Source organism: Carassius gibelio, chromosome A8 (genome assembly GCF_023724105.1).
Source record: "Carassius gibelio isolate Cgi1373 ecotype wild population from Czech Republic chromosome A8, carGib1.2-hapl.c, whole genome shotgun sequence".
NCBI classification, from domain to species: Eukaryota; Metazoa; Chordata; class Actinopteri; order Cypriniformes; family Cyprinidae; genus Carassius; species Carassius gibelio.
The window spans coordinates 17,468,186-17,484,218 of record NC_068378.1 but is presented as its reverse complement, the minus strand read 5'-3'; the positions used below and the strand labels follow the sequence as shown (position 1 = coordinate 17,484,218).

General features: G+C 36.9%; 1 pseudogene; it reads left to right on the top strand.

Moving 5' to 3' along the window:
* The first annotated feature begins 1,759 nt into the window (after positions 1 to 1,759).
* LOC128018141 (uridine-cytidine kinase-like 1) lies at positions 1,760 to 6,249 on the top strand (annotated as a pseudogene).
* The last annotated feature ends 9,784 nt before the right edge of the window (positions 6,250 to 16,033 follow it).

The window sequence follows — 16,033 nt, the reverse complement described above, 5'->3', positions numbered from 1 at the left end:
GTGCAATGTTCCATCTTTCTGGTGATGAAAAAAAATAATCATCATAGGAACGTAAATCATAGTTAACCTCCTTCCTTCTTCCCTCCTGCCCCAGTTTCAGCAGGCGGCTGCTGCGCGCTAATGTCGCGTTATTATTATTATAATGAACTATAGACTGAGGTCTCCCTCCTGACGCTGATGCTACGTGTGTTCCCATTAGTGCACCATGGGATAGATCACATCCTAACTGATCACCAACCGAGATTTGACCTTTGAGGTGTCTATTTAATAGACTCATTCATTAAAACATATTGTGGTGTATGTAATAGTTCTTTACAATACCAATACATTCTTTTAATTGACCATGCACATTCTTTTTGTAGTGAATATAGTTATATTTTGCTTTTAAAGAGTTTCTGAGAGTAGGTGTCTGGCAGGTGGCTAACTCAGACATTGTTTCTTTCTCTTTCTTAATCTCTCTTTCAAAATGAAAGCAAGTCACAAATGATATCTCTTTAGTTTCTCTTTGACCTCAACAAGAATATATGTATTTTTAATAGCTAAAAGCGACTGTAAATTATGCTTGTTGCTTGCATTTAGTAGTATTAGGGAAAGCTCTTTTTCTAGAGCATTTGAACCAAAAATTTGGATATGCACCTGTGGTAAAGGTGATATATTTTAGGTAATTTTTCAGACAGAAATATGAATATAAAAAATAAAAAGGTCAAATATAAATTTTTCAAGTATGCTGTGAGATTCTAAGTTAAATAATTCGATAATTTGGCAAGACATTTGCAAGTTCACATTTCTCTGATGTTGATTAATGGTGACATGGCATGTAAGTTTAAAAAAAAAAAATGTTTTATTCAATGTTTATATATATATATATATATATATATATATATATATATATATATATATATATATATATATATATATATATATATATATATATGTATATATATATATATATATGTGTGTGTGTGTGTGTGTGTGTGTGTGTGTATGTATGTATGTATGTATTTTGAATTATTATTATTTAATTAATTATCAGCTTTTCATCAACACACAAAACCCTTACAGTCCTCTCTTAAAACCCAGCATTTAATGAAACCCTGGTTTGGAAAGACTAGCAAAGCAAAATAAGTCGAGGAGATTGTGTCTCACACTGTCTATCACTATCAGATTTTTGCTATCCATTGGGTTTTGGATCTGTATTTTTTTATTACAGCTTTATTTAACTAAGGAGTTTTAAGAGAAACGTCTGATACAAAACTGACTCTTAAGTGAAACCTAACTGAGAAGTTAAGCTTTCCAGGCTCTCTGTGTCTCTTGGTTCTCTTAATTCATGTCACCTGTAGAGCTGATCCTCTTATTCGATCAACCCCACAAACTGTGAGCGAGCGAGTGAGTATCCAGACAGAAAGAAAAGACATTTATATTTATTAAAGGGTTTCTTGAATACATTATTCAGTGGTCAGCTAAGTTCTAACTTCAAGGTTTACTCTGAAAAAAAAGGCAGATCCCAGTGTTAAATCTGCAGATCTGGTGCTTTCTTAGAGCAGGCGTGCAGTGCGCTCAGCGTGGTATGATGTCCGCACTCTGAATCTGTGCTTCAGCTGTGATTATTAGCTGCTTTATCTGTGTTGGGCTGTTTGAGCTTCGATGAGAATGTGACCTTTGTTGCTCATATGGAAGACAGCCATCAGACTATTTTAGCTGAGCACGCTGCCTGGAAACGCAGGGGCCAGAATATCAGGCTGCTGGGCCCTCAATACAGATGCAGGGTAAGTTATTAAATGGACTGAACTGGTTAGCTTTTAAAAGGTTAATTCATTGCTGTTTTGTCAACTCATTTGAGAATAATCTGAACAGAGTGACATATGCAATTAAAGAGTAGATCATCAACATGGTTTAGAGTGCTGCAGGTGCAGTTTTTTCAGGGCCTTATAATTTTTCTAAGACATTATGTCTTTTGGCTAATACATTACCATCATTTTAGCAGCAGCTTTCTCTTTTGCTGTGTGTTGTTGAGCTGTTGTGATTGTGCTGCAACTGGTGGCCTGATTTAGTCACTCACTCTTGTTGATACAAGTTGAGTGAGAGTGACAGGTTGTGTATGACACTGACATGATGAAGGTGGAAAGATATCGTGCTGCTGTTTTCAACATGTTCAATTAGTTCAGTAGGATTTATGACTGAAAGGCTGTTTGTTTCAGTTTTAGGTTGAATCAGTTGATTGTCAATTTTATGACATATTGTACAAGATAGTTTAGACATCAATTCACACACATGCCCACCATTCTTGTTTTAGTAACATTTATTGTATATAGTATTTCTAAACTTGTAAATATTAAATGTAAATTAAAAAAAATATATTAAAGTTTAGGTGATTTGCTTGTCATGTATGTGCTTTTGTTTTTATATTTAGTTTTCATTCATTTTATATTGTTTTATATTGTTTTTAGTTTAGTTTAGTTTTTAGTGTTATGCATGAAACATTATGGAACTGAAAAATAATAATTTAAGTGTGTAATTTATGTACCTCTAGTGGCACCAAATAGAAAAGCAAAAATAACTGTTGTCAATAAGGTTTCCCAAACACTCGTCGTGTATCCCATTGGTTGGACATACAGATTGCATCACCCAAACGCACCCCATTGGTTGAGCTGGGCAGAAATGTTTTGATAGAAACACAGAGAAAGTGTGTTGTTCACACTTTTTGGGTAAAACAGAACCTCCACTGCTCCCCTCGCACATGTACCATCTACACAGCCGGCCGCCCGCCCTATTACAATAAACATGGAGCCCACTTTAAAGAGGCCATTGTTATTGGTAAGAGTAGACAAAAACAGAAAAATACAAATGACTTCATATAATGATCAGTCAAATAAGATACTTTCAGTGCTGGCTTAGATTGTTGCATTTTAGGTTTTATTGTAGATTGAATCTTAACGAAATTTGACTAAATTTGAATGTTTGTATGAAGTATTCGTGTTATTATAGGTCTGTGTGTTGGCAGTGCCTCTGGAAAAACTACTGTAGCCAATAAAATCACTGAAGCTTTGGATGTTCCTTGGGCGGTTTTGCTGTCTATGGACTCATTTTATAAGGTGAGATCTGAAAGAGCGATTGCTCCACCATGAGAAGTTAATCTGGTAAATCGAGTACTTCTGAAAGTCTTTGTAATCCCTCTCCTTCCTTCTTCATCCCAACAACAAAAAATCAAACAAACAAGAGTTGATGACAGCATTTTTTTTCACATTTTTTTATTTTATTTTAATTTTATGTAGCCCCTGACATGTTTTTACTAATACTCACATATTAATGACAGCCTCAGATGACATGTATGTGATCAGAATATAATAGCATCCCTTGCATTGCTGTTAATGCACATATGGTTATAGGGCAGGATTGTGATCTTTCTGGTGTCTGTGTCTCCCCCACCAATGATCAGACATGCAACCTTTATGTTATCCATCTGCAGGTCCTGTCTCCAGTAAAACAAGCTCTGGCTGCCAGCAATGATTTTAACTTTGACCATCCAGGAGCTTTCGAATTTGTACTGCTTGTGACCACGCTGCAGAAACTTAAACAGGGGAAAAGTGCAAAAATCCCAGTGTGACTTCACTACACATGGACACCAGAAAGACTGGGTGAGTGTGATTGGCAGATGTTTCACATACTTTCCAGAAGTATATTAAAAATATATACACCAGATAGTGTCATAATTTATAAGAGTGGCATGGGAAAGATTTCAGTTTGATAGCCTTTGCTTTTTCATTTCAAACTCTTCCAGAAAAATGTCTATGGTGCTAGTGTCATTATCTTTGAAGGCATCTTGTCCTTTGCAGACAAAGAGCTCTTGTAGGTATGATGAAATGTTGCGGTTTCTGGATGTTTTGTAAATACTGATAAAAATTCAAAGCAAAGTAAGTGATAAAAATGTTTTGGTGATGAAGTAAGGGAGATGTTGAGGAGGTACCATTTATCAAAATTCATCGCAAAGGGATCTCATTAAATCAAAATTTTATATAATTTAATTGATTTAGACTTCTGTGGCTTTTAGTCCAATAAAGAAAAGAATAGGAATAAGGTCTATATGCTAATGAAAACAATGAAAGCATAATATTGATTCTGCCTTAAAATTTCTCTTAAAAATCTCTCTCTCTCTCTCTCTCTTTTTGCAGGTGATGGACATGAAGACTTTTGTACATACAGATTCAGATATCTGGCTGGTACGGTGGCTGAGGAGGGACATCACAGAGAGAGGACTGGACATTGAGGGTGTCATTAAACAATACAATAAATTTGTAAAACCAGCCTTTGGGCAGTATATCGAACCCACCATGAGACTTGCAGACATTGTAGTGCCACGTGGTGAGCATATATGCATTTCTGCAGTGAATAATTTCAAGTTACAGATGTTATAATTATTCATTTCTCTCCTTCTCACACAGGTGGAGGCAACATGGTGGCCATTGACCTAATCATTCAGCATGTTCACAGCCAGCTAGAAGAGGTGAGTGAAGAAGGGCATTACGGTAGTGTCCTGTGAACTTAGCTTATCCATTCTTCCAGCCCAGGAGAAGTTATGCACCTATTTTTGTGGTCACATAGTCCACCCTAGATGAGATGTGTAAAAAAAAATAAAACAATAATAATAATATTTTCTTTTTACAACTTACATAAAAAAATACATATTTTACAGTCAAATTTCTGACAGTCCCCTGCCTGACAAAACTAATTTAGCTCTTTATCATTAGTAGAATATACAATGGGTAATATATTAAAATATAAGCATTCCAGTCAAGTCCAATTTATGCAATATGCCAAACTCTTTGTGGCATGTTGAATAGACTTCAGCTTTCTTCATATTTTTACACACTACACATCAAAACGGCGCCCTCTGCCTGTGAATTTAGGGAAAACGTAAGTAAACGGTTCTCCTTTTGGTACTTTTTCAAGAAGATCACTTCTCTCACACTCTCACTCGTTCTCCTTCACTGGTTTTCACTTTTGTCTTCCATCTCTGTTCTGCTGCATGCATTCAGGTAGAGAAGCCTTTCCTCTTTCTCTCACACACACACCCTCATACATAAACACAAATTTACACTCTATGAAGAAATTTACTTTTTTTAAAAAATATAAAAACATTCTGTGGGCTAGTTGTGTATTTATACAGAACTAAAACCCATGATTATGTTTTTAAATGAAGAAAAACTGCCCACATAGATCCTTTAGTGACAGTGTTAGAAATGCCATGCACTGGTGTACAAGTGTCTTTCATTTAGATTTGAATAATCTTTTTTTCTCTTTGACAGTGCGGATTTGCTCTATGTCTCTTCTCAGGGTGCACCTGGCCACGGCCCATCAGTCCCAGCCGCTTCCTCAGACTCTCAGTGTGCTGGAAAGCGCACCACAGATCGGTGGTCTGCACACCATCATTAGATGAGTGTCATATGAATCAGTTCTATGAAGCACATCAAAAGAAATGCTACTTTTAAATGTTAATGTTTGTTGTTGAAGTGTGTTCTGGAATCCATTCATCTGTTCCGGCTGCCATTCAGAATTCCTCACATGTGTGAATCAGGCTAATGACTCACTGGCCTGCTTTACCATTTTCTCAGCGTCTCTTATGTACTCCTCCTCAATTTTTCTGTTTGTTTTAAGGAACAAAGACACTAGCCGTGACGAGTTCATCTTCTACTCAAAGAGACTGAAGCGGTTGCTTATTGAAAACGTCTTTCTTGCCCTCCGAGGCGTGTGTATGTGTGCCACTCATTGTATTTTTTTTCCAGAGTTTGATATTATTGTGCAATCAAAGCTGAATCTTTGATTTAAATGATCACTAAGGCTTGATTCAAAAATTACAGTGGAATTAATTCCATGACCTTCATGTCAGTTAATTAATCGAATTAATTGATAATAATAATAATAATAATAATTGCACATATCAATAAAAACTTTTCATTGAATTAATTATATATGCCAGTTAAATAATCAAATGAGTAACAATTATTCACACATATCAATAAAAGTTTAATTTGAATGAATTACGAAATGGCAGCTAATTAATTATAATTAATTTCTAATAATCATATATATGTCAACAAACAATTGAAGTGAACTAAATATGTATGCCTGTTGATTAAACACACTGCAATATTTAACTACAATTTCTATTTGAATAAATCATGTGAAATGCCAGTTAATCAATCAAACTAACTGCAATGAATAACACTTATATGATTGTTACAGTACGATTGAATTAATTACATTAAATGCCATATAATTAATAAGACGGTTTGCATGAAAAATACATATTTTTAAATGATTCACTTTATTTTTCATTTTTTATAATTGATCAAAAATATGCCTGTTAATTTGAAAGTAATTATTTAAATAAATATAAATATATGGTTTATGGTTAAGTATTAAAGTAAATATGACTGCCTTAATATAAATGTTTTGATGACCTTTTCCTATCCCTCTATGACCTTTTGTCATCCTTCTATTTATCCCAATGAATACAGAGCAGAATATTTTCTTCTCAGCTGTACTGTGTATCATCACATAAATATTTGTTCTTTTCACAGGCCTGTTTCTTCCAGACACCGCAAGGCCAAGAGTACGAGGGACCCAGATTTAGTGGAAAGGGTATTTTTCATCAAATCTTTGTTTGAAATCATATTGGTTTTGAAGCAGCACTTGTCCTCCTGTCTCCTAGATCACAAGTGTGTCCATTCTCTTTAGACGGTGAGACCATGGAACCTGCTCTGAGAGCTGTGTGCAAAGACAATTGGCAAGATTCTGATCCAGACTAATCTGCAAATTTCTAGAAAAAATGGCCTTTTCTCTGTTATTTTCTAGGTTGTTAGCAAACCCTTTATGTCCATTTTGCCTGTTGGTCTCTGTCTCCATGGTAACAGAGATCCTGACTCCTGAGTTTCATTCTTTTTGGTGGCTGTGGTTCCCTCTTTCTCACATTGTTTCCTTGGTAACTAAGACTCGCCCCAACCCCCCGGCAACACACACACACACACACACATTTAGCTGCACTACCTGCGACTGCCCAGAGACATCAGTGAGCACCATGTGATATTGATGGACAGCACCGTTTCCACAGGAGCGGCGGCCATGATGGCAGTGAGGGTGTTGCTGGTATGTGGCTATTGACCTCATTCCTTCCAAAATGTAAAAACAAACATTGCAAACCCTGGATGGCTGTACAGTTCACACTTTTACACAAGACGTATTTGATTCTCTTCTTTGGGAATAAAGTATTAAGGTACTGTACCACATTTCATTGTGAAAACGATACAATGGCTTTAATTTGTTGAATGTTAGTGTGTGTATGTACGGGACCAAGATGTCCAGGAAGACAAGATTGTGTTGGCTCACACCTTTCCTCATGTCAAAATCATCACCACTGCTGTGGATACGAGCCTAGATGACTTCTTTCATGTCATTCCAGGGATAGGTGAGTTTTCCTGACATTCACTTCCATTCAAAAGTTAACCTAAGCTTTTTTAAATAAAGAAATTTATACTTTTATTTCGCAAGGATGTATTAAATTGCTCAAAAGTAGCAATTAAGACATTTACAATTTATTGTAAATTTCAAATAAATTCTTTTCTTTTGAACATTTGTCCATCAAAGAATTCTGAAAAACTGTTTTCACAAAATATTAAGCAGCATAACTGTTTTCAAAATTGATAACAATTTTTTTTATTGAGCCACAAATTTGATTATTAACTAATGTTAACAAAGATTAATAAATACTGCTCATTGTTAGTTAATGCATTAACTAATTTGAAATAATAGGACCTTATTGAAAAGTGTTAGCAAACATTCTTACTGATCCAAATTTTTAATGGGTGGTGTACCTAAATATAAGAAAGATTACTTTGGGACAGATGGGACTTGATCATGGAGTGATGGAGAACATCAAGAACCACAAAGCTGCTCATCAGAGACTTGCCACTTTGTTCAAGCAATTCAGGCAGTTGTTTCTAGTGAGGATCAACACTTACTGTAATTTCATAAAACCAACCAGGAACAAAAAAATAGATTTGCCAGCACACTCATGAGGCACAGTGTTCTGTAGCACTTAATTTTATGAACACGTGTTCATGATGGGATCTAAAACAGTAAAAAGTTTCAGTAAATATGAAGCTACTGATATTTAATAAATATCAGTAAATATATCTATGTTTTGATATCTTATTTTAGAAGACTTTTTGTTCCTTAAACACTGTAACAATAGTTCAAAATGCTCAAACTCTACACTTTTATACATTAATAAGAATTAATTTGTATGTTTATATAAATATACAAATGAATGAATGGCTGGATCCATATGGCTGTTTATTGGCTTTACACATAAAACATTATATATATAAATATATATATTTCAAACACTTGATAATGCCGCAATCATTTCAATACATTGTTTATTTCCCTCAGTTTAACAATTTCAAGAGAAATTTCTATTTGATCATTCTTGAGGTATAGCTCCAAAGGAACAGGGTGGATGTTTTTTTTTCATATGTGCTGCTGCAGCATTAACACCAGGGGGCAGAACCTGTCTTATCGTGATTTTGCTGGTTCAGTAAGGACACTCAAAACCAACTATGGAACTAAGATAAATTTGGGAAACATTTGTTGTTTACGTAAGAGTTTATAGACAGTCGACCTTAGCTGTTTTTTTTTTCTTTTCTTTTCTTTTTTTTTACAATCTTAATAGAATCTTTTAAAAAAATGTTGGAATTGAATAATGAATGACCAAGTACAGGAAAAGTGCAGAGATAGTTAGAAGTTAGATGTTAAAGCAAAAAGCCATAGAATATTAGAAAATAGTTAGAAAAGATAGATATGACATCTATTTCAACAAAATGGAGGAAACTTTTTTTTTTTTTTTTTAGAATTTTGTCTGTTTTACCAAAAGGGCAGCTATCAAAGCATTTAACTTGAATCTTTAGCTGAAATTAACCAAACATCATCAATCTCTTAAGCATCCAATGGTGCTTCAACACGCCAAAGGCATGAGCTAATAATGAGACCCAAGCCACTAGAATGCCATTCAAGAAGCCTGATTCGACTACCAATCTCACAGTCTAATATTCGCAGGGTGTTATGATTTTGCCATTTTAATGTATGGGGGAGCTCAAATGTCTAATTTCATATAGAACTACAGGTTTTCTCCCAATAAGTTAATATACAGCCTATTATAATGATTATATCATTGATTATATTATATGATAAAACTGTAAATAAGAATCTGAAAGGAAAGAAGCTTCAAATTAATATTTTAAAGTGTGTGAATAAATCCAACCACCCCAATAGATTTATGTTTCACTTTCCATAATTTGTGACCGACTGAGAAGCATTTTGGAGGCAGGGATTTACAACTTTAACAAGACTCAAACTGACACAGGCAGAGACTGGATTTTTTCAATCAGATAGGGTACAAGCGATTTCAAAACATTTCAGATGGTTTATATATGTTGTGGATATATTGTTTACCTGATATAAGATGCATTTAGTTGAGTCAAGCTCTTCATTGTAGTATTATGGTGATTATCTCTTCAGCGTGCAGGGCGAGCAGGACATACAACAATGCAGAATATTAACAACTATGACTGGGACTGTCATACACATCATTATATTGAGAACACTTATAATATAACAGTTAAAAGTTTTTTAGGGTTTAGCTGCCGTGTAATGCCCTGTTCTGCAATTTGTTGCTTGAAGAACGCCTCCACAAAATGAGTTCATTCAGAGCCACGCAGATACATTCATGTGCATTCAGGCCCTTTTTGCAGATAGGGTAATATTAGGATAAGTCCTATTATTAACGTTATGTTGTGTAAATAACAAAGTGTATTCTATATGAAATTATGAATTTAATCCCATTGAAAAAAAATTGATATCAAATGCGTATCTCTACTTGTCATCTTCAGCAGATGAAGCTCAAAACAGAAATGCAGAACATTAACTACTGTCATATAGGCTAACGTTATAATGAGAGCACTATGGTAATTTTTTTTTTTTTAATTTAGTTTTTTTTAAATCTTTTAATCAAAACATAAAACATTATTTACCCCATTTGTATCTGCGATGCTCCCTGTGTATTTACGTCTGTTAATTATGGCTGTCGAATGTCAGACTCCCAAAAAACATCTCCTGCTCCCAAACAGCCAAGAGAGACTATGTCGAATATTGGCAAGATTCGAGAATTCCAATCAGACTATAAAAATCTTTATTCGGGGACACCACTAGCATCCACTATCAAGTGAGATTTTCTTGGTGACTGGCAGCTCTTTAGAGTGGCCTCCGAATCATACAAAGAGCAGCTCTGAGTGCCGAAACAGGCCAGAGTGCTCAACATACACTATAAGGACCCAAACTAGGCAGAGTGGATTAGGACCCTGTTAACCTTCTTAATTGGTGCTAGAGAGTGCTAAAAGGGTGATGACTTTTGCTTTAAATGGAGTGGAGAGCAATTTTTGCATATAGCAGTTGTTAGGCCCAAACTCAAGATTTGAAGCACTTACTGACAGTGCTTGCAGGTCACCCACTCACTTGACTGACACTAAAGCCAGGGGCAAATAGGGGCCGCAAGTCGGCTGACTGGAGTAACTCAAAATGAGGGCCCCATAGGGGCCTGAGGAATATAATTAAAGGGCGAGGCAGATTCAATAGCCACTTTTCTATTGTCTGGCCAGTGTGAGCCAAAAATGGCGTTGCATTTCCACTGTCAGGCCAGAAGTTCCACTGCGCTTCACTAAAACCTGCCTTTTACAAGCCTCTTAGGAACAACTTTATGAACCCCAGAATTTCACCAACAAAGAGAAGTTAGCAGAAAACTAATAAGAAATAAGTCACTGGAACTAGCGCAATCACAAACTGAACATGATAAAAGCGGTTGTTTGTTTGCAACATTTGTATTAATGTTTTATTATAGAAAGTGATACATTGATTATAATGAATTAATTTATAAGGATTGAACATTAGTCACACAATAATAAAGTGTAATGAACATAGCCTGCTTATTCAGTCGATTCTGTTTATTTGTAGTCACAGTAGCCTATATACACATCACATTTAGAAAGAATGATCATTTCTATATTTTTATAAGTACCCAAACAAAAAACATTATTATATTTTTATGACAGGCTACACGGAGCTAAACTCTTGAGGCGATACTTATAACTGATACACGATTGTGATAAGCTCAACTTATTTTAAAAAGTTTTTAATGCTGGTGTAAGCTGTTAGCTTTATAAAATGATCCACGGCGCTGACGCTCTCTAGACGCAGAGAAACTCCTAGACGCATACCACTCCTCTAGCCCCCTTTTCGTCTGGCCAAAAAACCCTGGCCGTTGGCCCTAGGAAGCACCGATGAGCCATGATCAAGCTAATCTCCCGTAAGAGACAACGTTGTTAATGCTGATTGGCCAGCCAAGAGAGAATGATTTTCCTCTATAGCCTCCACATATACTCTAAGCTTGTAAGGGGTGCACCCCTTGTCCAGCAGATCTTGTAGAAAAGTTAAGATGTAGGACAAGTCACAGGAGGATTGGTCTTCATTTCATGCCTCACACCAGTGAGAAAACACTGACCATTTAAGGGCATAGAGCCATCTTGTAGACAGAGCTCTAGTTACACTCACGAGGAGCTTCAAACACTCCTGTTCAGGGGCTGAATCAACTTGGGCAACCACGTCTGATTCCTACAGAGTTGGACTGCCAAGAGTTCCTAACATTTGACTTTTCTGACCTGTCTGATGACCTGAGGAAGTAGGGCAACCGGGGGGAAGGAATGCAAGGCCAATTGTAGTCCAGGGCATCTTGCTGCTTTGAAAAAAAAAAAACGGGCAGTGAAAGTTGTCTTCTGAGGCAAAGGGGTCCACCTCTGCCCTTCCAAAGATAGACCAGATCATTTGAACCATTTGGGTATGTAGTCTCCATTCTCGTAGAGCTATGTCCTATTGCCCCAGGACAGCATATCTGCTCCCTTGTTCAGTCTGCACGGTACATGAACTGCTCTCAGTGAGAGTAGTTTGCCCTGTGCCTATAAAAGGAGGCATCGAGCCAACCTGTAAAGGCAGCATGACTTAAGACCACCTTGGCAATTTATAAAGTTGTACAGAGCTCCCCAACCTGAGTTAGAGGCATCTGTTGTGACTACCTTCCTTCTGGAGGTCAGTTCCAACGGGACGCCTGATTGAAACAGACAAGGACCAAGGGGCCACAGCTCTGATGCAGCAGTGGGTTACCATGAGATTAAAACATCTAAGACACCAAGCATGGGAAGGGACATGGGCTTTGAGCCAATACTTGAAGGGCCGCATGTGAAGCATGTCCAGAGGAATCACAGAGGATGCAGCCGACATTTGGTTGGATGAAAAGTGGTCTGAATTTTTTGAGTGGCAGTTTGCTAAACAAGGGTGGGGAACTGACATTCGTGGTAATGAGAAGAGGAGAAATGCTCTTATCAGTATGAGGCTCAGGGTCCAGCATCGCTCTGTGGCGGGGATCTTGATGCCTAGGAAACGGCTAGTGTTTCGATATTCAGGGGCTCTACTGGAGTTTAGGCTCACACTTAGGCTGAGGTGTCACTGGCTTTGCAGGTTGCTGAGGAGATAGAGCCTTCTGGCATCTTGAAACAGCTGCATTGCCTGCCATTGTAAACCAGCATGCCATGCCAATTCACGGCAGGGGCACATCACATCCTGGTGAGTTCCTTCGTGAACTGCCATAAGTAAAGGGTTGGCCTGCTGGTGGGAGGATGGTTGATGGCATCCTTTCAGGAACCACTCTTCAAGGAGGCCATGGACAGACTTTTGCAAAGCTAACCATACTAGGCTGAGATCCTCGACAGCCTGGGTTAGAATGTGGATCAGCTTGCTGGTTGCAGGCAGGGGAGGATCACCTTCATGGATAAAGGCGATCTGCAAGCAGAGAAGGATGAGACTCATGTTATTGCAGTGAGAACATTACGCCTTAGTGAAAGCACACCCTGCGTGGCCGCTGCCCAGAAAGGAGATGCACTCACCCTGCCCATCTGCATTGAGCCACACTCACACCGCGACATTTGCAACAACTTTGCAGTAAAAATTCAGAAAATATTTTTAAAAGCCAGATTGCTGCAGATGAAGGCATCAAGCTTCTTCCGCTGCCAGTGGCTTCTTCTCACAGTGGTGAGCAGAAGGCTGAGCTTCTTTCTTCTCTTCTGCTTCTTGCTTGCATAGCCAGCAAGGAGATGATCCCTAAAGGAGAACATTTTGACGAAATGGCACACAAATCCAACTTATATAGCAGTCGTCTTCACCCCTTTTGGTAGGTTGAAGTGCCATTGGTTCATGCAGCTACACGAACATGATCAAATCAGGCTTTAGTATCAGAGTACACAGGAGTTTACCCATAGCATTTAAACAATTGGAGAGATCGTTCGAAATGGAACAAACATACATACACACATTAGACATGCACATACATGTTTTCAGTGCTGGTCCGTGAATTTAAAGCTTTTTCAATAAAATTCTTTATTTTCATGACTATGAAAATTGTAAAGTCACACTGAAGGCATCAAGGGCTATTTGACCAAGGAGAGTAATGGGGTGCTGTGCCAGATGACCTGGCCTCCACAGTCACCGGACCTGAACCCAATCGAGATGGTTTAGGGGTGAGCTGGACCGCAGACAGAAGGCAAAAGGGCCAACAAGTGCTAAGCATCTCTCGGGGAACTCCTTCAAGACTGTTGGAAGACCATTTCAGGAGACTACCTCTTGAAGCTCATCAAGAGAATGCCAAGAGTGTGCAAAGCAGTAATCAAAGCAAAAGGTGGCTACTTTGAAGAACCTAGAATATGACATATCTTCAGTCGTTTCACACTTTTTTGTTATGTATATAATTCCAAATATAATTCCACATGTTTTAATTCATAGTTTTGATGCCTTCAGTGTGAATCTACAATTTTTATAGTCATGATAATAAAGAAAACTCTTTGAATGAGAAGGTGTTTCCAAACTTTTGGTCTGTACTATATATATATAAATAATCAATAGTTGAAGCCGCTGTTAAAACGTTATGGAATCAACAATGGAGACTTGGGCTGAGAATGCATAAGACATTTAACACACAAGCGTTTAACGACAGAAATGGCATATCGGCAAATAATTTCTCAATGTATTTGTAAATATCTGGCATTATATGATTTAAAATTATGTATGGTTTAATGTTATAGAAGAACAGCACTTGATCCTCATGGAGCTCTGGGAGTACCGAAGACAAAAAAGTTTGGAAACACTGCATTAAAAATTTCACTTCTCTCCACATTTTGAGATGGCAGTACAATATGAGAACCTTGTACCATTCCCCCCAAAATATTCTATGTTTAATAATTTAAAGAGGGTAAATACTTTTCTGTAGAGACTGTGTTGTGCTCTCACTAGGTTGCTACAACATGCAGACCCTTTCTTCAGTGTTGATGGAGATCTAAAACATGGGTGACATCTTGACTTAGCAGAGCTCTTAATAAATGCTGGATTCGCCTAGACAACAAACTGGTCTCCAACTGCAGCCTCAAGGTTAACCTGTTACTATGGAAACAAGTCAGCCAATAAAAAAACAGCAGACGGTTGCTATGTTGACTGCACCCCTTTTTGTTTTAAGGATGACCTATTTTTTTTCCCAGAGCAAGTCAGATGCAAGCTTGTGACACTCTTACAGATAAACACATGCAGGGACACAGTAAGAGAGGTAGGAAAACAGGTTACACTTTTACAAAGTTCTTATGTTCTAGTGGAGGATTTGGATGAAATAAAAATAAAAATAAAAATCCTATGACCTGCTCCATCTGTTTGGAATGTAATCTTACTGTGAAATGCAATGAGATTTTGTCTCAATACAGGGGAATTCTTAAATACCATGTCATGACAGTGAAGCAGTTGTCATAGGAACAGCATGTACCAAAGTGAAAGACTGCAGCTTCAATGGCTTATTAGGGTAAACCAAGAACTTTAATGCAATCCCTCATCTACCTGAGTGTATAAACTAATCAAAACCATTTTAATCAGAGCCTAATCACATCCAGATTTAGATTGAGAAATGTCCTCTGGAATATTTCGTGAACCTTTTGCAATGCCTGACATCACAAAATGCAAACTGAACGCAGGCACACATCTGTTTCTTTTCTAAGTAAGCCAGAGAAGCAAGAATTTTGCCGATGTGAGATCTCGTGTCTTTGTTGCTGTTAAAATCCATAGTTCTTTTTAAATATCCTTATTAATACTGAGCTAAGAAATATTTCATTCAGGTTTAGTTCCTCTTTTGCCATTCATTTGTCCCCAGAGACAGAAATATTTACTGTAAACAAATTTGAAAGTTCTTACAGATAACAGAAAAACTTTATATTTAAATCTTAATATATTACAATTTTTCTGAACATGCAAAAAAACAGAAATCTAATTAAAATGAGACTGTAATGCTTCTCAGTATGAGTGATCATAGCAGATCACAAGGTTAAACTTAACTGTGGTAGTTGTAAATAAATATAGCATATTCCACCCTTTCTGATTTTTAATGCTATTGTCTGCGACAAATGTTTTCAGATGAGGATGAAAAACCGTTGAGAAACATGTTCACCAAAAAATGAATTGTTCCGTTAAGTGTCCTCCCAGAATCTAATGGCAATTCATAAGTATTTCAAACTGTATGAATTCATATGAAATATAATCTCATATGTTTTTATAAGATCTGCTTAAATCCCATTGATAGTTAGGTTTAGAGATAGGGGTTAAGTGAATCTTAATGCTTACTTTTTCAAAAGTGTACATTTTCATACAATTCACATTATACAAATTCATACGTAATCAGCAACGTGTAAAATTATTAAATATTTCAGAGAGATCAGATTGGCTGAGCACTTAGTATTGTCTCTTTAGAAAACTAATAGCTTATTGTGAGAAAACACTATGTAAATGCTATATGCTTTGTGTTTTTGGAAGTGCTACTTTATTTAAAAAAGTATAAACTTGACCCGAC